The sequence below is a fragment of the Hemitrygon akajei genome, chromosome 10 (assembly GCF_048418815.1).
Source record: "Hemitrygon akajei chromosome 10, sHemAka1.3, whole genome shotgun sequence".
NCBI classification, from domain to species: domain Eukaryota; kingdom Metazoa; phylum Chordata; class Chondrichthyes; order Myliobatiformes; family Dasyatidae; genus Hemitrygon; species Hemitrygon akajei.
The window spans coordinates 12,159,962-12,182,853 of NC_133133.1; the positions used below are offsets into that span (position 1 = coordinate 12,159,962).

The 22,892-nt window shown below is 42.1% G+C and overlaps 1 protein-coding gene across 5 annotated transcripts in view; it reads left to right on the forward strand.

Moving 5' to 3' along the window:
* The window catches only part of aff2 (AF4/FMR2 family, member 2), a 685,599-nt gene that overhangs the window by 277,311 nt on the left and 385,396 nt on the right, over positions 1-22,892 (forward strand). The window lies entirely within an intron of this gene.

Genomic DNA, 22,892 nt, shown 5'->3' on the forward strand with positions numbered 1-22,892 from the left:
GGCCTCCTTCATTTTAAAGAGGACAGTGACATTAAACAAAAAAAACCAATTCCAGATAATTAATTATTTTATCTCAATATTCTTAATTGATTTCCCATTCTATAACGTGTATAAATTAAACAGTACTTCTTCAAGCAGTTTTCATTTCCAGAGATGGGAGAGATTTAAAAGGGATGTGAGGGGTAACTTCCTCCCCCAGAAGGTGGTGTATGGATCCAGCTGCTAGAGGAAGAGCTTGAGACAGATATAATAATGGCATTTCAAAGACGCTTGGACAGGTACAGGGATAGGAAAGGTTTAGAGCAGGGGTTCCCAAACTGGTGTCTGCAGACCCCTTGGCTAATAGTAGGGTCCCATGGCATAATAATGGTTGGGAACCCCTGGTTTAGAGGGATTTAGGTCAAATGCAGGCAAATGGGACTAGCTTAGCTGGGCAGAAGGGCATAGTTTTCTGCACTGTGTTACTTCCTGGCTCTAAGATAAACTAAATGGTATAATTTGTAAAATGGTGAAGAGACAGCGAGTCCAATGAAGACTGAATGAAAAATTGATGGAATCATGAGTTATGCAAAGAACCGTAGGGAGTACAAAAGAAAAGACGTTCATCTGAAGCATTAAAAATCCCTGTGAGACCTTAGTTGGAGCATGAACCTCAGCTTGTGGCAACACTTGTACAGGAGGAAGCTCCTAGCACTGGCAGAGGGTTTCTGGTCTGAGAGATATCTAGATGGATCACGTACATAGATGCACAGTGGAAAGTATCCTGACTGGTCATCGAGGCCTGGCATGATAAAAAAACACGTCCAAGAATGGAAATGTCTACAGCAAATGGAGGACATAGCCCAGCCCACACAGTCAAAACCCTCCTCACCACTGAGCTAATTTACAGTTAGCACTCTCAGAAGGCAGGAGCATCCATTGTCAGGAACCTCAACCATCTAGGCCATGCTCTCTTCCCGCTGCCATCTTTGGGAAGGAATTAGAGGAGCCTTAAGTCCCACACCATCAGGTTCAGGAACAGTTATTAGAAACCAGGCTTCTGGACCATTGGGGATAACTTTATTCCCCTCAACTCTGAAATGATCCCACAACTTATGGATGCACTTTCAAGGCCTCTACAACTCATGTTCTCAGTATTATTTTTTATTTGCTTACTTATTATGTGTATTTGCCCATTTTGTCTTTTTGTACACTACAGGTCTGTTTGTGTGTAGACTTTTTAGCAATTTTATTTCTTTGTCCTACTGTCAATGCCTGCAAGAAAATCAATCTCAGGGTGAAAAGCTTGTCTTGCATACTGTTCATACAGATCACATCTTTACACAGTGCAGTGAGAAAGAATAAGCTAAAACAATAAAAATGCTGAATAAACTGTGAAAGCTACTGGAAAAGTACAGTGCAAGATCATAACGAGGTTGATAGTGCGATGTAGTTATGGTGACCGGTACAGTACTTTACAAAAGTCTTAGCACAGATATATATAATTTAGATGCCGAAGACTTTTGCACAGTACATCTTCTCAGTACATCTTCTCAGTTACCAAATAACACTTAATACTACTGTTTCCCAACCACCTCCAATTGTAATCAATATACAGTACTATGAAACAGTCTTAGGCACACTAACCGTATTCTGTATGTGTGCCGAAGACTTTTGCACAGTGCTGTATGTGCTTAGATAATAAATTTACTTTGAACTTAGGTTGGAGCAGCAGTCACAGTGGGTCGAATGGCGTGTTGTTACTGTGAGATCCTGTGTGGGAGAGCTCTTCGCTGCAAGTTTTATTGTTTAAATGATATTGTGGTCATGGGCACAGCCGGAGCTCTGTCCAAAGTGGAACCAGACTGCACCATGTATCAAATTGCAATTGGGGGTTGTGGAAGCCAAATGAACAGGGAGTTATATTACTCCAAACCTTGGACCCCTTCTAAGCACAGCTGTGCAGACCTCCAGAGAGCCATCAGAGGACCATCAACCACCATGCCCCATCGCCTGGTGGTTCAGCCAAACATAGTAAAGGTGAGATTTGTCATAGAGGCCTCTCCTCCATGTACTCTATCTACACCTCACTGCCTCAGTTGGGCATTAGGCATAATCAAATATTATGAGTTTAAGAGCCAAGAGCTAATGTTGCAGCTAGATGGGACTGTGGTCCGACCCCACTTGGGGTACTGTGCTCAGTTCTGGTTGCCTCACTACAGGAAGGACACAGAAGCCATAGAAAGGGTGCAGAGGAGATTTACAATGATGTTGCCTGGATTGGGGAGCATGCCTTATGAGAATAGGTTGAGTGAACTTGGCCTTTTCTCCTTGGAGCGACAGAGGATGAGAGGTGACCTGATAGAGGTGTATAAGATAATGAGAGGCATTGATCGTGTGGATAGTCAGAGGCTTCTTCCCAGGGCTGAAATGGCTAGCATGAGAGGGCATAGTTTTAAGGTGCTTGGAAGAAGGTATAGAGGAGATGTCAGGGGTAATTTTTTTATGCAGAGTGGTGAGTGCGTGGAATGGGCTGCCAGCAGCAGTGGTGGAGGCGGAAACGATAGGGTCTTTTAAGAGACTTTTAGAGAGGTACATGGAGCTTAGAAAAATAGAGGGCTATGTGTAAGCCTAGGTAGTTCTAAGGTAAGGACATCTTTGGCACATTATTGTGGACTGAAGGGTCCGTATTGTGCTGTAGGCTTTCTATGTGTCTATGTTCTATGTTTCTACTGCACCTATCCCAGACATTCTCTCATCTCCTCACTCCCATCATGCAGAGGATACCAAAGTCTGAATGCACAAACTACAGACCCAGACACTTTCTACCGCACACAGAATACTGGAGGAAGCTACCCTCTGTGGTCAGATGCTTGATGGACCTCTTTTACAATAACATGGACTCTTGCCTCACAACCTATCTCATTATGGCCGTGCACCTTATCGTTTTCCTGCTCTGTACTTTCTCAGTACCTGTCACACTTTATTCTGCATTGTTACTGTTTCACCTTATTCTGCCTCAATGCTCTGTGTAATGATTTGACCTGTACGAAAAGTATGCAAGACAAGCTTTTCACTGTATCTTGGTACATGTGACAAAATAAGTATATTATTGTGATATGTAACAAGATGCTGTGTGTGCTAGTATATGGTGACATACATGTACTTTGATAATAAATTTACTTTGAATTTTGAACAATAATAAACCAATACCAATATGGCAAGAATTTGTGAATGCCTTTTCCTCTGATTTAATCTAATGAGTCGGCGGGGAGGGGTGAAGGATGGGGTTTGCTAAGAGGACAACCCCAACCCCTCACTACCCCTCACCACATCCCACACAAGACAACCATCTGTGCTCAGACACATCAGGAACCTTGGTAGAAAGAATATGGAAAGATGATTCACGAAGAGGCTCAACCTGAGATCCACAAGCTTTAATAGTGGTTTTCATTTCTTGACTGGAGCCAAAACATTAGAGTCAGGGAGAACTACAGCAGAGAAACAGGCCTTTCGGCTCAACTCATCCATGCCCACCGAGGTCCCCACTTAAGCTAGTCCCATCTGCCCACATCTGGCCAGTACCTCAAAGTCAAAGTAAAATTTATTACCGAAGTACTCATATGTTACCACATACTACCTTGACATTCATTTTCTTGCAGGCATTTGCAAGAAAATAAATACATTAGAATTTATTAAAAGTTAAACATAAACTGACCCTGACAACAGCCAGTGTGCAAAAGACAAATTGTGTAAATAAAAAAAAATAAAACTGGGAACATTGGTTGTAAAGAGTCCTTGAAGGTGAGTTTGTAGGGTGTAGAATTAGTTCAGAGTTGTGGTGAGTGAAGTTATCTGTGCTGGTTCAGGAGTGAGATGGTTGGAGGGTAATTACTGTTCCTGAACCTGGTTCAAAGTTCAAAATAAATTTATTATTAAAATACATATACATCACCATATATAACCCTGAGATTCAATTTTTTGTGGGTATACTCAATAAATCTATAGAATAAATAGCTATAACAGAATCAATGAAAGACCACCCAACTAGGGCATTAAACCAGAGTGCAGAGGACAACGAACTGTGCAAATGCAAAAAGAAGAACCAATAATAATGAAGAAATAAGCAATAACTATCAAGCACATGAGAGGCCTGTGTTCGATGGTTCTATGGAGAGTCCTTGGAAGTAAGTCTATAGGTTGCGGGAACATTTCAATGATGGGGGCAAGTGAAGTTATCCCCACTAGTTCAAGAGCTTGATAGTTGAGGGGTAGAAATTATTCCTGGACCTGGTGGTGTGGGTCCTGAGGCTCCTGTACCTTCTTCCTGATGGCTACAGTGAAAGAAAGCATGTCCTGGATGGTGAGGTCCCTGATGATGGATGCTGCTTTCCTGTGACAGCATTTCATGAAGACGTGCTCAATGGTTTGGAGAGCTTTTGTCTGTGACGAACTGGGCCTTATCCATTCTTTTTGTATGATTTTGTGGTGGGGGACCTAAGGCTCCTGATCAATAGGCTTTCCCATTCATGTGCTTTTTAAATGCCTTTTGCCTGCTTTCTCTGCCGTCTCATTCCATGCGCACACCAGCCTCTGAATGAAGAAGCTGTCCTTCAGGTCCTTTTAAAATCTTTTCCGTCTCACGTTAAACCCATGCCCACTTGCTTTGATTCCCCAGCCCTAGGGAACAAAATCTGTGTTTATTCACTGTGTTTTATATTCCTCTATCTGGTTCTTGGTGCATCGGTTCATAACTCTGTGTAAGAGTCACGGCATCAACCTGACCTGTTGTGGTGCTGGTGTCCGTTCTTGTGTCTGCGTCAACCTGGTGGATGGACGGACAAAGTCAGGACATCTGTTGCTGATGTTTCAAGATCAAGTTTATTGTCATTCAACTGTACACTTGTATATCACCGAACAAAACAACATTCCTCTGGACCAAGGTGCACTACACAGTACTTATAACTTACACACAACACAGTAGGTAATATTACCACAAATAAATTAACAAATAATAAGCCAAATATACCGTATATTCCGTTTATATTCTGCCTCTTAATCAGAATTGAGCTACACACTGGTGGTGTACAGATCAGTATTCAACGAAGCCCGAAAACATTGGAAATCACTTCAACATTCAATTTCTTCAGCAGGAACATGCCACCAGAATGCTAATATTCAAGAAGCTGACCAGCAAGTTAAAAGCTGCTGCCACAGAGGAAACAATACATGCTTTGAACCCAGAGACGGTTATTGAAATTTTGGGCCAGTGTGTTCAGCGACTTTCTCCGATGGGCCAGTCGCTGTTAATCTCCTCCCAGCTTCATTTACACTCTTGTCAGCTTTTGAAAGGGGGAGGAATATATAAAGCCAATAGAGTTGTACAGCACAGAAAGAGGCCCATCGTCCTGCTGTGTTTTGATCATCTACACTAACCCCATTTCTCTGCCAAGGATATTTATTCTTCTATACCTTCCCTATTTAAGTAACTTTCTAAATGCCTCTTAAGCACGGACATACCTGATTTCCCAAGCTCCTCTGGCAGAGCTTTCCAGGTATCAATCACTCTGTATTCCCCTTTGAAACGTGATCATCTCACCTTAAACCTCTGTTCTTTTTAGATTTAGATTTAGACTTAGATTTATTTATCACCTGTTCAAGATTCAAGATTGTTTAATGCCATTTCCTGTACACAAGTGTAAAAGAGAACATAATGATTGTTATTCTGGATACAAAAAAATGTAGTAGGATAAAGAACACAATAATAAAAATACAATACATATGCATGGCAGTGGACGGGTTAGGCCAAATCTTAATAGTACCAATGACCTAGTTTCGATTCCGGCCGCTGTCTGGAAGGAGGTAGTAAGTTCTCCCCATGACTGCATGGGTTTCCTCCGGGTGCTCTGGTGTCCTCCCACAGTCCAAAGATGTACTAGTTGGTAGGTTAATTGGTCATTGTAAATTGTCTTCTGAGTAGGCTAGGCAGTTGCTGGGCGCTGTGGTTTGAAGGGCTGGAAGGGCTTATTCTGTGCTGTATCTCAATAAATAAATAAAAGATTTTCTGGCCATAAAATGACACTACACACAGGAGTGTCTGTACAAAAAGTGACTGACGGGAAATGATAAAGTCATGGTGGTGGGTGTGTAGGATGCTGTGTTAATAGGTGGAGGTGTTGATCAGCCTCACTGCTTGGGGAAAGTAACTGTTCATCGAAACTAACAGTGAAATGCATAGATGTGGAGAGTCCAGGACCAGTGGGCACAGCCTCCAAATAGAGGGATGTCCATTTAGAATGGAGATGAGGAAATATTTCTTTAGGTAGAGGGTAGTGAATCTGGAATTCATTGCTACGGGTGACTGTGGAGGCCAGGTCACTGGGTGTACTTAAGGCAGAGACTGATAGTTTTTTTGATTTATCAGGGTGTCAAGGTGACAGGGAGAAGGCAGGAGAATGGGGTTGAGAGGGAAAATGGATCAGCCACGATGAAATGGGGGAGCAGACTGCTCCTATATCTTACTGTTTTATGGTTTTAAATGTGTAGTTTGTGTTAAAACCAACACAACCAGGGATGTGCTGTGAGCAGCCCAGAAGTGTTGCCACACATTCTGGCACTAGCACACCATATCCACCGCGTTCAGCAGAAACCACAAGCAGTAACAACAACAACAACAGCAAAACTACACCCTTTCCCACCCCCACCCATTCACACACACAGACAGTCCTCTATCCGCAGGACAGGGCACCTCCCGGCCTCCAGTCCTTGGCCCTGCTCTCTCAGGCTTGTGATTCCCATGCAGGTATTTATAGTTTGGCTGTGAAGTATCTGGGATCCAGTGTAATATCTGTAGTCTCTCACACAACTGTGTCTAACTCTTCCTTGAGGTGACAAAAGACGCTAGAATCAAAGAATGTGGTCCTGGAGGAGCTCAGTGGGTTGGGGAGTATTTATATTAGGAAATGGACAGTCAGTGTTCCTAATCTCAGCCATTTCCCTCCACTGAAACACTGAGTTCCTTCAGCAGCCCATTTTCTTGCTCTCTTCTTCGAGGAATGTTTGATGGCCCTCACATTCTGAGGAGTGGCTGTTATTTATTTACTTAGCAATACAGTGCAGAGTAGGCCCTCCTGGCCCTTCGACCCACACAGCCCCAGCAACCCCTGATAAACCCAATTAAGCCTAATCAAATCACCGGACAACCTACAGTGACCAATTCATCTACTAACTATTACATCTTTAGACTGTGGGAGGAGACCTGAGCACCCAGAGAGAAGCCACACATTCCTCTGGGAGGATGTAGAGAGACTCCTTACAGATGTTACCAGAATTGGACTGCAAACTCTGGAGCACCTCGAGCTGTAAGTGTGTCACGCTAACCATAATGGTGCCCAAATTCTGAAAGCACTTGAAATCTACTGAATAATGTAACAACACTGTGTCCTGTCGAGGACAGTCTGATTGGAGAGCTTTGTATGATCTAAGCAGATGTTAAATCCATAAAAAGGGAAAAAGACACCCTTTAGTTGTACTTTCTTTGGCAGGAAGGCTGATTCGCCCACACAGAAGCACCTGAGTAAAGAAAAAATGAATTAAGCCTTTCTAGGTTGTTCATTGAGTAACTCACACCAGGTTCTGTTCAGGCCTGTGCTCTTTGGCCTACCCTGGCTCCTGCTTTATCCTAACTATGGTTCTGAAATTCCTGTACTTGTCCATTTCTCAAAAGGCCTGAGCCTTCTCCCTATAATCTCTACCAGATATCTCCTGAGCTCTCTATTCTGGCTTCATGCCCATCCTGATTTTCATTGCTATGTCTCCAGCTGCTGGACTCTTTCACTGGAAATTCCCAACTCTCTCATTCCCTCCCTCTCTTTCTCTCCCTCCCTCCCCCTCTCCCTATCTTTCTCTCTCTCTCCCGCTCTCTCTGTTTCTCTCTCTCTCTGTCTCTATCTCTGTCTCTCTCTCCTGCTATCTCTTGTCTGTCTCTTCCTCTTTTTTCTCCCCCCTCTTTCCCTCCTCTTATTGTCTCTGTTTCTCGTTTGATCTTTGTCTCTCACTTGATTTTTTTCTGTCTCTCTGCCATTGTCTCTGTCTCTCTGTCTCTCTCACTCTGTCTGTCTGTCTCTTTCCTCTTTCAAATGACTCCTTTTAACATTGACAAACATTTTGGCTGCTAATTGGTTATTTCTCTCTGTCACTTGGTATTGAATTTTATCTGACGGCATTCTTTAGGACGCTTTATTCTGTTCCGGATGCTATACAAATGTAGGTTGGTGCAGTACTAATGCCTGATGTAAGGAATTCACAATACTGATCATTCTCTGCCATGGAAGCTCTTCGACTTTGAGAGACAATTGAATCAATCTCTTTAATATGTTGAGACATCGGCAGTGAATTGACGTAGTTCAGGGTTTATTTTACATGGCGAGATCCCAATGTCCTTGCTTTGTTATGGAAACTTTGTTTTAAAAGAACTACAAAGTAAAATCTCTAGACACATCTGCTTTCAATCCATTCTCTCCCGTTCAGGATTAAGATTAATGTCGTCAGGATCGGAAAGGTTTAATGGGAAAGCTGAGGACTTTTTAAAAGTTGCTGTGAATTCAGTATTTGCACTTCGCAGAAGAGATGCTCAGGCTGTATAGAAGGGTAGTGTTTTCCCCATGGTCTCCTCCATGGTTTCCTTCCGCAGTCCAAAGACGTACGGGTTAGTAGGTTAACTGGTCATTGTAAATTGTCCTGTGATTAGGCTAGGGTTAAATGGGTGGGTTGCTGGAATGGCCTGTTCCATGCTGTATCTCTAAATAAAATAACATGCTCGTGGCTCTGTGAACATGCGTGTCCGATAGAATGAACAAGCACATTCAAAACTGATTTACTCTGTTTGCCATTCTACCAACTTCTTCAGACTTAATATTGCTGGAAATTACATGCTGGGCCCAGCACAGTAAATGTAATTGCAAAAAAAGCACAATAGCTCATCTGCAGAGTTTCAGCATGACCTCAAAAACATTGACCAAACTTCGATAGATGTGTAACGGAGAATATACATTGCAGCCTGGGATGGAAGCACCAATGCCTTTTTAATGGAAAATCCTACAAAAGATAGTGGGTTTGGCCCAGTACATCACAGGTAAAGCCCTCCCAACCACTGAGCACATCTACATGAAACGCTGTCATATAGAAAAGCAGCACCCATCATTAGAGATCCTCACCACCCAGGACATGCTCTATTCTCACTGCTGCCATCTGGTGGAAGGTACAAGAGCCTCAGCACTCACACCACCAAGTTCAAGAACAGTTACCACCCCTCAACCATCAGGGTCTCGAACAAAAGAGGATAACAACACTTACCTGTCCATTCATTGAGGTGTTCCCACAACCAATGATCTCACCTTAAGGACCCTCTATCTTGTTATTTCATGTTCTCCTTATTTATTGCTATTTATTTATATTTTAATTTGCACACTTTGTTGTCTTCTGCACTCTGGTTGATCTTTTATTGAATTTTGTTATAGTTGCTATTCTATAGATTTGCTGAGTATGCCCGCAGGAAAAGAATCTTTGGGTTGTATGTGCTGACATATATGTACTCTGATAGTACAATTTACTTTGGACTTTGAAATACAGTCCTTCATGAGAGACCGTGGATGACTGCAAGGGAGCAGATATGTCTTCAGATGGACTTCCTGAACCTGAAATCTTTTAGCCACTCAACATGCCTCTCTATTGCCTAATTACTGTTAACAATTTTGATAGCACAGCTTTTGATAGAATGGAGATTTGAATTATACAATTGCTGTCAGGACCCTTAACAGTGTTGAATGAGCAGAGGGATCTTGGTGTCCAGGTTCATAGCTTCCTGAAAGTGGCTAGTGACATGGGTTGATAGGGTGGTTAAGAAGGCATATTGCATGCTTGCCTTTATTAGTCGAGGCAATGAGATCAAAAGTCAGGAAGTTAAGTTGCATCTTTATAAAACTCCAGTTAGGCTGCATTTGGAGTATTGCGTTCAGTTCTAGTCACCTCATTATAGGAAGAATGTCAAGGTTCTGGAGAGGGTGCCATAAAGGTTCAGTAGGATTCTGCCTGGATTAGAGGGTATGTGCAATAACGAGAGGTTGAACAAGCTTGGGTTGATTTCTCGGGAGCAGCGGAGGCCGAGGGGAGACCTGATAGAGGTTTATAAGATTATGAGAGACATTGAAGGAGTAGACAGACAGTATCTTTTTGAAATGTCTAATACCAGAGGGCATGCATTAAGGTGAAAGGGGCTAATTTCAAATGAGATGTGGGGGTAAGTTTTTGTACACAGTGAGTGTGGGCGCCTGGAATGTGCTGTCCGTGGTGGAGGTAAAGGCAGACACATTAGAGACTTTTAGGAGATGTTCAGATACACACATGAATGTGAGGAAAATGGAGAGATATGGACATTGTGTAGCAGAAGGGATTAGTGTAGTTGGTCACTTGTTTACTGATTTAATTGGTACAGCACAATATTGTGGGCAGAATGGCCTGTTCCTGTGCTGTACTGTTCTATGTTCTATGCAAATGGGAGAGAAATGTGCCAGGAGACCATAAAGAAGGTAAATGAACTGCAAGCTTTTTTGTAGTCGAGAGGTTAATTGAGGAAACATTGGCCTGTGATCCAAGCGTTGTCTCATTATGTTACACTTGCAAATTGAAGCTAAAAACAGCTGAACAATAACTGCTAAACCAGTGAAGGAGTCGGCTTTGTTTCAAATTCAGTATAATCTGGCCTGGCATTCTGCAGATCATTCAGTGCAATTAATCAGAATTTCAGTGAGCACTGCGAAATTCAGGGATAAATCTCTCTCGGAAGTTTGTAATATCATTTGGCACAAAGCAACGACGAAGCAAAAGATTTGGAAAAAGATTAGGGAATAATTAGAGACAATTACAATAGGTTAAATGAAAGCAGGCTTTTTTTCCCACTGAGGTTGGTGAAACTAGAACTAGAGTTCATGGGTTAAAGGTGAAAGATGGAAGCTGCAGGAGAACCTCTTTGCTCAGTGGGTGAATGAGCTACCAGCAGAAGTGGTGGGGATGCAAATTTGATTTCGACATTTAAGAGAAGTTTGGATAAGTACGCAGACAGGAGGACTATGGAGGGCTAAGGCCAAGTGTAGGTTGATGGGACACAGCAGAGTAAGAGTTCAACACAGACAGATAGGCCAAAGGGCCTGTTTCTGTGCTGTAGTGCACTATGATTCTACGACAATGACAGAAACCCTCAATAAACGATCAGATGTTAGGAACAGGAGAGCAAAAGTGGGATGTTGGAGAGCCTGGGTAAATAGATCAAGGTGCAATTACAATGAGCAGGGAGTATATGCTGGAGGTGTGTTAAAGGCCAGTTAGACCACAGAGTTATTGTGAGTGGATCTGATCAGATACAGGAAGAAAGAAAGATTAACTTTATTTGTCACATGTACATTGGAACATCAAAACATACAGAGAACTGTGTCATTTTGCATCAGTGACAAACACAGTCCGAGGATGATGTGTCACCATGCTTCCAGAATAGCATTCCCACAAATTACTAACCCTAACCCGTATGTCATAGGAATGTGGGGAGAAACAGGACCATCTGGAGGAAATGCATGTGGTCATGGATAGAACGTGCAACATGCTTACAGACAGCTGAAGAATCGAACCCCAATGGCTGTCGCAGTAAAGCAGTGCACTAACTGCTATTGTACTGTACTGCGCTAGAGGGATAGAATAGCACTGGATAGAGCGCAGAAGAAGCTTACAAAGACCGGACAATTATAGTTAAGAGGAGAACCTATCCAGGCTAAGATTGTTTCTGTTGGAATAGGTGAGACCAAGTGGAGCTTTCATTAATAGGTATAAAATCGTAAGGAGCTCACTTTGTTTAAACAAAAAGGAGCTACTTCTCTTGACAGAACCGAGAAATGCAGATTCATTTGCTTGAAGCAGGGGTTCCAACCTGTTATATGCTATAGATGCCCACCATTAACCGAGGGGTCAATGGACCCCAGTTTGGGAACCCGTGGGTCAGAGTCTTAGAGTCATAGAGCACTGAAGCAGGCCCTTTGGCCCAACTGATCTGTGCTAGCCAAGACACCCATCTCAGCAAGTCTTATTTGCCCCTATTTCTCTAAACTATTCCTATCCATGTACCTGTCCAAGTGTGTTTTAAAAGTTGTTAATGTTCCTGCCTCAACCACTTCATCTGGAAGCTCAGACCACCCTCTGGGTGAAATTTAATTTAATTAGCTGAAAGATTAGAGGGGAGACAGAGAAAATTTATTTCACTGAATAAGTAATTGGGTCTGGAATTCACTGCCTGTAAGGGTGGTTAAGAGAGAAATTGTTTTCACATTTTCAAGCAGACAAGCACTTGAAGAATTGTACCTACCCGGCGTACTAAACCTTCAAAGTAAATTTTATTATCAAAGTATCCATAGGTCATCTCCTGCTATCTTGAGGTTCAGTTTCAACCTCAATGGAGGAGGCCCCAGAACCTGAGAGTGTTTTCACAGCCCAAAGTCTCACCTGCCAAACAGAATGAACTCCCTTGTCAGGAAAGTCATTATCCTAAAAGAGTAAGAAATACTCCACAGTGATTCAATCTTTAGGCCTGAATGGAACAATTTAAAATTTACTATGCTGTGGATGTCTGTATAGTGGTTGTATTATACAGTGTACTGTGTATATAGTTGAGATACATTCTACATTGAGTTAGACTTTATAACTAAGCAGGGAGGAGTGTTGTGAATTTAATAATTCAGTAATATTTGAGTAATATTGTAAATTTGTTGATTAAGCTTTCTTGTTTAAATAATTCATTATGGGTTATAAGTGTAAGTACATGAATTGCATACGTCATGATGCTACAACCTGATACGTGAGCAGCTTTCGTAAAATAAACACGAACTAAGACCCACATCTCCTGGCTCTCCTGCCATCTGGAAGGTGGCATCCGTCATTAACGACCCCCATCACCTAGGACATGCCCTCTTCTCATTGCTCCTATGAAGGAGAAGGTACAGGAGCCTAAACACACACACTCAATGTTTCAGGAACAGCTTCTTCCCCTCCGTCATCAGATTTCTGAATGGACATTGAACCTATCAACACTTCCTCAGCATTTTCCCTCTCTTTTTGTAGTACTTACTTAATTTAATTTTTTTAACGTATGATGTAGGTACTCCATATCATCATTTATAGTTCTTATTTTTATGTATTGCAATGTCTTACTGCCGCAAAACAACAAATTTCATGACATATGCCAGTGATATTAAACCTGATTTTGATTGTGACAGAGATGTCAATTGTTAGTGGGGGTAACTCACCAATCCCATATCAGGGACATTAATGCGCAGGAAATCAGTGCTCACTTCTCCTTAAGCCGATGTTCTAAGCACAGATAAAGAATATCATCCTCTCTGATATTCCAGACCATCCTACCTCTGGTGTTAACTTCTGCATATCAGAAAGCTTCAATCCAAACACAAGACATCGAAGAGCAAATCCATCAAAACTGACACATATTGGAGCACTATTGGAAGGCATCTTCAACTGCATGCAGATGCATTGATGCTCTCACCTTGTGTTGTACCTGCAAAACATTTTACAACTACAGGAAGCTGAATTGCTCAGAATAATTCCAAAATGTAAAGTGGACCGTATAAATCTCACTCAGCGACCACCCATGGTGCTTTGCTGAGAAAATTGGTCCTTGCTTAATTAAGTGATGCTATCATTAAGGACATCTTCAAGAGTCAATGCCTCAGGAAGGCAGCATCCATCACTATTGTCTGTGGTATATATTTCATTGGAAGGCTGAGGAGATTTCTATGTCACCAAAGACTCTAGCAAATTTTTACAGCTGTACCGTGGAGAGCGTTCTGACTGGTTGCATCATCATCTGGTACAGAGGCTTCAATGCAAAGGATTGCAGTAGGGTTATTGACACAGCCAGCTCCATCATAGGCCCAAGCCTCCCACCATCAATGAGATCTTCAAAAGGCAGTGCCTCAAGAAAGCAACATCCATTAGTGTGAAGCTGAAGGCCCACATTCAACAACTCAGAAACGTATTCTTACCCTCTGCCATCAAATTGCTGAACAGTCCACGAACTCATGAACACTACCTCGTTGTTCCTTTTTTTTAAATAACTACTTACTTATTTTTGTAACTTATACTAATTTTATTCATCTGGGCCTGTACTCAGTGGAGTTTGGAACGATGGGAGTGATCACTTTGAAATCTATTGAATACTGAAAGGCCTAGATAAAGTGGAGAGGATGTTTCCTATAGTGGGGAGACTAGGACCAGAGGGCACATCCCTTTAGAAAAGAGATGAGAATGAGTTTCTTTAGCCAGAGGGTGGTGAATCTATGGGATGAATTGCCAGAGAGAGCTGTGCAGGTCAAGTCATTGGGTATCTTTAAAGCGGAGGATGATCCGTTCTTGATTAGTCCAGGCATCAAAAGTTACAGAGAGAAGGCGGGAGAATGTCATTGAGAGGGATAATAGAACAGCCATGATGGGATGGTAGAGTAGACTCAATGGGCTGAATGGCCTGATCATACTCATCTGTCATACGGTGGTCTTTATGTTTGCACTATATTGCTGCCGCATAACAGCACATTACCTATCATCTGAGTCAGTGACAATAAATCTGACGAAGAATTCAGTTATAACTAAGCAGAAAATAATGAGCCCTGTCACCACAGTGTGGAGAAGATTCACACAATCTAAGGGCAACAGTCAGACTTCAACACATGCACGTCTCCACTGGGCAGAATTTCAGACAATCGGGATCCTGATTTTCTGAATTTGTTTGCATGTTATCATGGCAACTCTTGTTTGCAAAACACAAGCTGCTTCAACTGTGCTATTGAGTTACTGGCTTCTGGATCTCTGGCGCAGAGAGTAATCAGTTTTGGGAGAGCGTTATGGTACATTTGAAACAGCTTCTGAATATCGCCATTTTAAGCTTGCTTCAGGAAGATAGCAAGAAGGAAATAAATTATGAAACACCAGGATGGATTGATCTCGCAGTGGCTTACAAGCCACAGATTTAAAAGTAATGCCATACTTTAAAAGGCAGTATGCAATCCCAAATGACTTGTTCAAGGGTGTGTTTTGATAATATCAGTGGTTAGGCCATTATATTATTCTATAGTATATTTAATAATTCTGTAATATAATATTGTAAATATTAGCATTTGATTAAGTTTTCTTTGTTTACGTAATTCATTATGAGTTGCTGGTAAGAAGTACATGAATGGCATACGTCATGGTGGTGTAGTGGTTAGTACAACGCTTTACAGTATCTGTAAAAGGGGTTCAGTTCCCACCATTCCCTGTAAGCAGTTTGTATGTTCTCCCCGTGACCACATAGATTTCCTCCGGGTACTCCGATTTCCTTCCACAACCGAAAGAAATACTAGTTAGCAGGGTAAATTGGTTATTGTAAATTGTCCTGTGATTTGGTTAGGGTTAAATCGGGGACTACGAAACAACGCGGATCGAAGGGCTGGAAGTGCCTACTCTGTGCTGTATCTCAATAAACAAGAATAAAAATAAAGAATTACGCTACCGCGTCAAATGTGAGCACTTCACTAAAGAAAGTAAAGGGAAAACACAAGAGCCAGGATATTTCTCTTCAGACAAATATCTCTGCTCTTGTGTTTTTCTTTTGATTAGTGTCTGGAGTTGCAGCTCATACCTCCAGGGTGAATCTGTTATAACCATCGAACATTCTGCTCTCCACGGCCTTTGCTCATCATGCATGCTGCTAACTCGGTGGCTCATTCCTATCCCAGTGCAAGGTAAGGGTCACGTTAGTTTCTTGACTGGAATCATCCATTTTGTTCTCTCGTGTTTTGGCTCCTAGAATAACAATGAAGCTGTTTCCTCTCTCACTATGGGAAAAACAAATTTGATTATTATCAATAGAGCCATTGAAAATGGGGACATTCATATAAGAAATAGGAACCAGAGGTTTTTTGTACTTTTGGACCTGTTTCGGCTTCCGTTGAAGATCTACTTCAGTGACATTTCCATGTACTGTCCCCATTATCATAAAGTCACGGAACACTACAGCACAGAAGCTGGCCTTCAGCCCACCTAGTCCATGCTGACCTGATCTTCTGGCTAGTCCAAACTATTGGCACCCAGAGCATATCCCTCCAACGCCCTGGCATCTACGTACTTATTCAAACTTCCCTTCAATATTGAACCCACTTCCACTGACAGCTCATTCCACACTCACAGCATCCTCCGAATGAAGACGTTCCCCTTAGATATGTATTTCATCTCTCTTCCCAAACCTATGACCTCTAATTGTATTCTCACCCAACCTGAGGGGCAGAAGCCTACATGCATTCACTCTGATTTTGTATACCTCATTCTCCTGCACTCCAGGGAATAAAGTCCTAACATATTCAACCTTTCTCTTTAACTCGGTTTCACAAGTCCCAGCAACATCCTTGTAAATTTACTTATTGGATTCTGTTGGGTCCATCATGTTGAGAAGGGTGCAGTTGGCCTTGCCACACTTAGCTGTTGGTCCATGGTTATGGTTCATTCCATCTCCATTTGGTACTATTACACATGATGAGAGTGTCTGTCTCTCCATCCAACATCTTCCCTTTTGTCTTTCAGCTCAATCTGTAATAAAAAAAACATAACTTTGGGGATACTCAGAAGGTCAGACAGCATCCGTGCAGAGAATCGGAATCACGTTTTTTATAGCTGACAGGTGTTGTTTTGTGACAGTGCTACATGAAAAGTGCTATAGCAATGAACAGATAGTTCAAATGAGAAATAGTGGGGAAGCATTCATGGGTTCATGGACCACTCAGAAATCTAATAGTGGAGGGGAAGAAGCTGTTCCTAAAATGTTGAGTGTTTGTCTTCAAGCCCCTATACCTCCTCCCTGATGATAGTAATGGGAAGAGTGTATGACCTCAATGGTGAGGTCCCTTAATGATGAATGCTGCCTTCTTGAGAAACCTTTTGAAGATGTCCTGGATGGTAGGGAGTTTGTGCCCATGATGCAGCTGGTTGAGTTTGTAATCCTCTGCAGCCTATTCCAATTGGTTCCTCCGTAGTAGGCAGCGATGCAACAAGTCATGATGTTCTCCACAATGTATCTGTGGAAATTTCCCTGAGTCTTTGGTGACATATCAACTCTCCTCAACCTTCCAATGAAGTACGTCTTGATTACTTCATTAGGAGGTAATAAATGAAGTATTTTTAGTTTATTTAAGTAAAATGAAGGTGTTTATTAAGTACACCTTAGCTTGTAAAGGAATTGTCTAATCAGCTAATCATGTGGCAGCAACAATGCATAAAAGCATTTAGTCATTGTGAAGAGGTTCGTTTGTTACCCAGAACAAACATCAGAATGGGGAAGAAATGTGATCTAAGGACTTTGATTCTGGAATTATTATTGGTGCGAGGCAGAGTGGTTTGAGTATCATAGAAAGTGCTGATCTCCTGTGATTTTCATACACAATGGTCTCTAGAGTTTACAGAGAGTGGTGCAAAAAACAAAAAAATCGAGTAGCAATTTTGTGGGCAAAGATGCCTTATTAATGAAAGAGGTCGAAGGAGAATGGCCAGACTGGTTCAAGCTGATAGGAAGACAACAGTAACTCAAATAACCACAGGTTACAACAGTGGTGGGCAGAGGAGCATCTCTGAAAGTTAAATCTTGAAGTGGATGGGTCACAGCAGCAGAAAACCATCAACATACACTCAATGGCCACTTTAGTAGGTACCTAATAATGTGGCCACTGTGTGCATAGAGTCAACAGCCCATCATTTATTTTCTCTTTGGCTGAAATCTGCACCCAGCTGGCTGTGAATGTTTTACTGAGGAAATTTGTCCACTTACCATTCAATCCTGGCCTTGTAGAATTTTTGACACCTCCGTTATGTCTGCCAATTTCTCACTTTCAAAGAAAATAACTGCAGGCTAGACAATCTTTCCTCATAACTAAAATTCTTCAGTCCTGGCAATATCAAACTTAAATATTTTTCTATATAGATTTTGTTTTATTTGACAAATACATAGTTCATGTAAACAGCAGTAACCTTTTACATATTTGCAGTCAATAGCTTTACCTTGGCAATCTTTTGCTGGCAACATCTTTGTAAGTATCTCCTTCCAGGTCTTGAATAGCGAGAAGATCAGAGCCATGTCGAGTACTGAGTCCTCTCCACATGCCCATCTGATTACTCATCAGAGACAAGGAGACTAGACTCTTCGACTCTGGCATGCATTGATCAAAGTTCAAAGCAAATTTATTATCAAAATCATATATGTGACCTTGAGATTAATTTTCTTGTGGGCATTCACAGTAAATACAAAGAAACACAATTGTATCACTGAAAGACCACACACAACAATACAGATAAACAACCAATGTGCAAAAGACAATAAACTCTGCAAATACAAAATAATAAAACAATTAATAATCATCAATAAAAAGCAATTAATATTGCAAATATGAGTTGAAGTGTCCTTGAAAGTGAGTCCAGAAGTTGTGGGAACAGTTCAGTGTCGGGATGAATGAAGTTATACCCTTTGGTTCAGGAGCCTGATGATTGAGGGGTAATAACTCTTCCTGAACCTGATGGTATGGGTCCTGAGGCTCTTGGCCCTTCTTCCTGATGGCAGCAGTGAGAAGAGAGCATGACCTGAGTGCTGGTGGTACTTGATGATGGAAGCCGCTTTCCTCTGACAGTGCTCCGTGTAGATGTGCTCGATGGTGGGGAGGGCTTTGGCCGTGATGGACTGGGCTCTTTACTACTGTTGAGAGAAGTTTCTGTTTAACTTGATGAATAGAGCAGATCAGAACACTGGAGAAGAAGTGTACGTAAAAATAATCCCCTCGAAATTGGTTTAAAATATTCACAATTTGCCCATATTAGGGCTATAATCCTTCACTGCCTTGGAATCAGATGCAGTTACTGCGTTCCAGAGGCATTTGGCCAGACATTTGAGCAGGCAAGGCAGTGAAGGATTATAGCCCTAATGTGGGCAAATGGGGTTCATTCAGAGGGGCACCAGCAACAATGAAACAACTAAAGGTGTAGCAGTAGAGTGCACCAGGTTTAATTCCCGCTGCCACCTGTAAGGAGTTTACATGTTTCCCCACAACCATATGGGTTCTCTCATATGAGGATGATTGATAAGTTCGTGGCCTAAGGTAGACGGAGATGAGTTATACAGCTCTTGTTACATGCACATGCAGGTCAACTCTGAGTGATTATGCAGAAAGTTTCAAGTTAATAACTCATCTCCTTCTATCTTAGGCCACAAACTTATCAATCACCCATCTGTGGACACTTTCTGGAGGTCCAAGATCCGTATGCTCCATGACTGCTGGACTAAGTGTGTAAATGTAGGAGTGGACTATGTTGGAAAATAAATGTGCTAGGTTTTCTAAAATTGACTCCTTCTACCTTAGGCCACAAGCTTATCAAACACCCCTCATATATACAATCTGAAGGAATTACATTTTCCTTGGTTTGTAGAAACTCAATATTAAGCACTCTACAGTTTGCTCATTGAAGGTTCTTGGGATCAATCAACCATCAACCATTAACACCACAAAGTACCCATAAAACTTAAATTATGAACATGCAAGAGGCACTTACTTAAATATACATTGCATATGTTTACATTTAGCTACAGTTGTCTTGCAATACTACTATTGATTTTAACATCACTGAAGATCGCGGGCGAGCTCTCTTCCATGCAGATGCCGGGTTGACCTTTAGTGATGCAAAGATCGAACTTAAATGCTGCAAATCCGAAATAAAACCAGGAAAAGTGAGCTACAAGCACTCTGCAGGTCAGGCAGCATCTGTGGATAATGAAACAAGCAACACATGCTGCTGTTGACATGTTTTCCGTGTTTCACACACAAACACTAGAGGAACTCAGCAGGTCAAGCCACGTCTGTGGAAAAGAGCAGTCGACGTTTCGGGCTGAGACCCTTCTTTCCATCTGCAGGCTTTTTCATGTTTGTGTTTCTAGTATTTTGTGTTTTCGTTCCAGGTTGAAGGATTACATTCAAATGCTAGAGGGCATGCATTTAAAGTGAGAGGGGGATATAAGTAAGTAACAGGCAGTTTTTTTTATACAAGAATGGTAGGAGCCCAGACAGGCTGCCAGGAGTGGTAGTAGAAGCGGACAGAATAGAGGTATTTAAGAAGCTTACTGGCAGAGATGTGAGCATGCAGGAAGCGGTGAGATATGGATAATGTAGAGCTTATTTATTTATTGAGATACAGTGCAGAATAGGCCCTTACGGCCCTTCAAGCCATGCCGCCCAGCAATCCCCGATGCAACCCTAGTCTAATCACAGGACAATTTACAATTATCAATGAACCAATCAACCAGTAAGTCTCTGGACTGTGGGAGGAAACCGGAGCACCCAATGGAAACCCACGCGGGCGCTGGGAGAACGTACAAACTCCTTACATGCAGCAGCAGAGATTTAGTTTAATTTAGCCACATGCTCAAAGAGTCATAGGACAATACTGCACAGAAACAGGCCCTGTGGTCCATCTGTTCCACGACAAACTATTAATCTGCCTAGTCCCATCAACCTGCACCCAGACCTTAGCTCTCTATACCAATCCCATCCAAGTACCTATTCAAATTTCTCAAGTGTTGAAATCAAATCTGCATCCATCACTTCCACTCTCTCATTCCACAATCTCACAATCTTCTGAATGAAGAAGTTTCCCCTTATGTTCCCCTTAAATATTTCACCCTTAACCCATGACCTAATCACACCTAAACTCTGGAAAAATACCTGCTTGCATTTACCCTATATATACCCCTCATGATTTTGTACACATCTATAAAATCTCCCCTTATTTTTCCACAATCCAGGGAATAAAGTCCTAACATATTCAAACTTGCTTTTAACTCAGGTACAGACATTGTTTTTGTAGAAGGCATTACCACATGCTCACACACATTTTTGAACCTAGACTGCGATTGTTTAAAAGGAGTACTCAGTATTGTTGAGAAGAAATACAATTGTTTGTGTGTTATTAGTGTAGGCAGATTGTATTTATCAATTATTGTGACTTAGTTGAAGATCAGACCACATTTTGTGAATAGTTAATGCAGGTAATTGCAAAGGGTTCACAAACTTTTTTACAAACTTAGGGTGCTTAAGAACTTTGTACAGTACTGTATGTCAATGAACCGGATTCTGATATGTTTAAATGATGAACTTCACCATCTTTAAACTAATCACCTATCCTCATAAGAACATCAGTAAAAGGAACAAATGCAAGAAAGTCCTCAGGTTCTGGAAATCCAAAGGAACACACATAGGACAGTGGAGGAACTCTCCAGGTCAGGCAGTATCTATGGACGTTTTGGGCCAAGACCCTTCAGGACTGAGAAGGAAGAGAAAAGATGCTGGAATAAAAAGGTGAGGGGAGGGGAATGAGGATAGCTGGAAGGTGATAGGTGAAGCTAGGGGTGTGGGAAAGGTCAAGGGCTGGAGTAAAAGAGGTGCAGGTGGCCATGAAGTGGACAATGGGAAGATAAGGGGTGCCACATTAGCGTAGCAATTCGCACGATGCTGTTACAACTCAGAGTTCAGAGTTTAATTCTGGTTTGTACGTTCTACCTACGTGCATGTGGGTCTCCTCCAGATGCTCTGGTTTCCTCCCACAATCCAAAGATATATCGGTTAGTATGCTAATTGCTCAATGTAATTCGTCCTGTCATTTGGCTAATGTTAGTGGGTTGCTGGGCAGTGTGGCTCGAAGGGTGGCAAGGGTCTGTTCCACACTGTATCTCTAAATTAATTAATAGCAGGTAACACCTACCAGCACTTTGAATAAAACTCCCGTAACATTGGGCAGTGTGTTGAGTCCATCCATGTTGTGAGAGGACGGTTGCTTCACCGTGTGGCGTGGCTTGTCTTGACAACTGCACTTGGCTGAGTGTGGCCAGAAAGCCTGATGGTCACCTGTTCCCTGCAGAACCCGAGCCTAATTAGCCCATTGTTGTTAGCCACCTTTCGATCCACATTCTCAGCAGCCTCTGCTGCAAGGAAACTTCTCCTGAACTCCTCTAAGGATTTTTCAGTGACATTCTTTCCTTGACTGCCACTGGGCTTACACTCTCCCACCAGTTGGAATTAGGCGCCCTGTGTCAACCCTGTTGCACACTGCTGTGATTGTGGTAAATAGCAATGGGCCAAATTGGCCTGGGTTCTGTAGGGAGCATAACTGGTGGAATTTCTGTCCACGCGAGCTGAATCAGGTTCTGCAGTAAATGAACTCTCAGCCCACTGATGGACCCTGCACACAGCTCTGTGAAACCGTGGGAGTGTGGTGTACTGCAGATTGAGGTAAGGCCTGCAGCAAGCCAAGACTACGCTCATTTAAACAGTCTCCTACCTGACAGGAGAGCTTAAAGTTTAAAGTAAATTTGTAGTCAAAATACATAAATATTACCTTTACTGAATGGCGACCCCAAACTGAAACTGGAAATCCCCTTTCCTAATCATAAACAAGAGAAAATCTGCAGACGCTGGAAATCCGAGCAGCACATACAGAATGCTGGAGGAACTCAGCAGGCCAGGCAGCATCTATGGAAAAAAGTACAGTCGACGTTTCGGTCCCTGTGATTAGGCTAGGGTTAAATAGGTGGGTTGATGGATGGTGCAGCTCATTGGACCAGAAGGGCCTGCTCCGCACTGTTTCTTGAAATAAATAAATTGTGACAAATACAAGATTTGCAAGTTTGACCATTTAAGTAAAATAAAGCGCAACACACAAAAAAGCACTATCATTCAACTACCGTAATCATTCCACTAATAACTGCTATGACATTCTGGGCTCACTGCTCAATTTAAGAATAC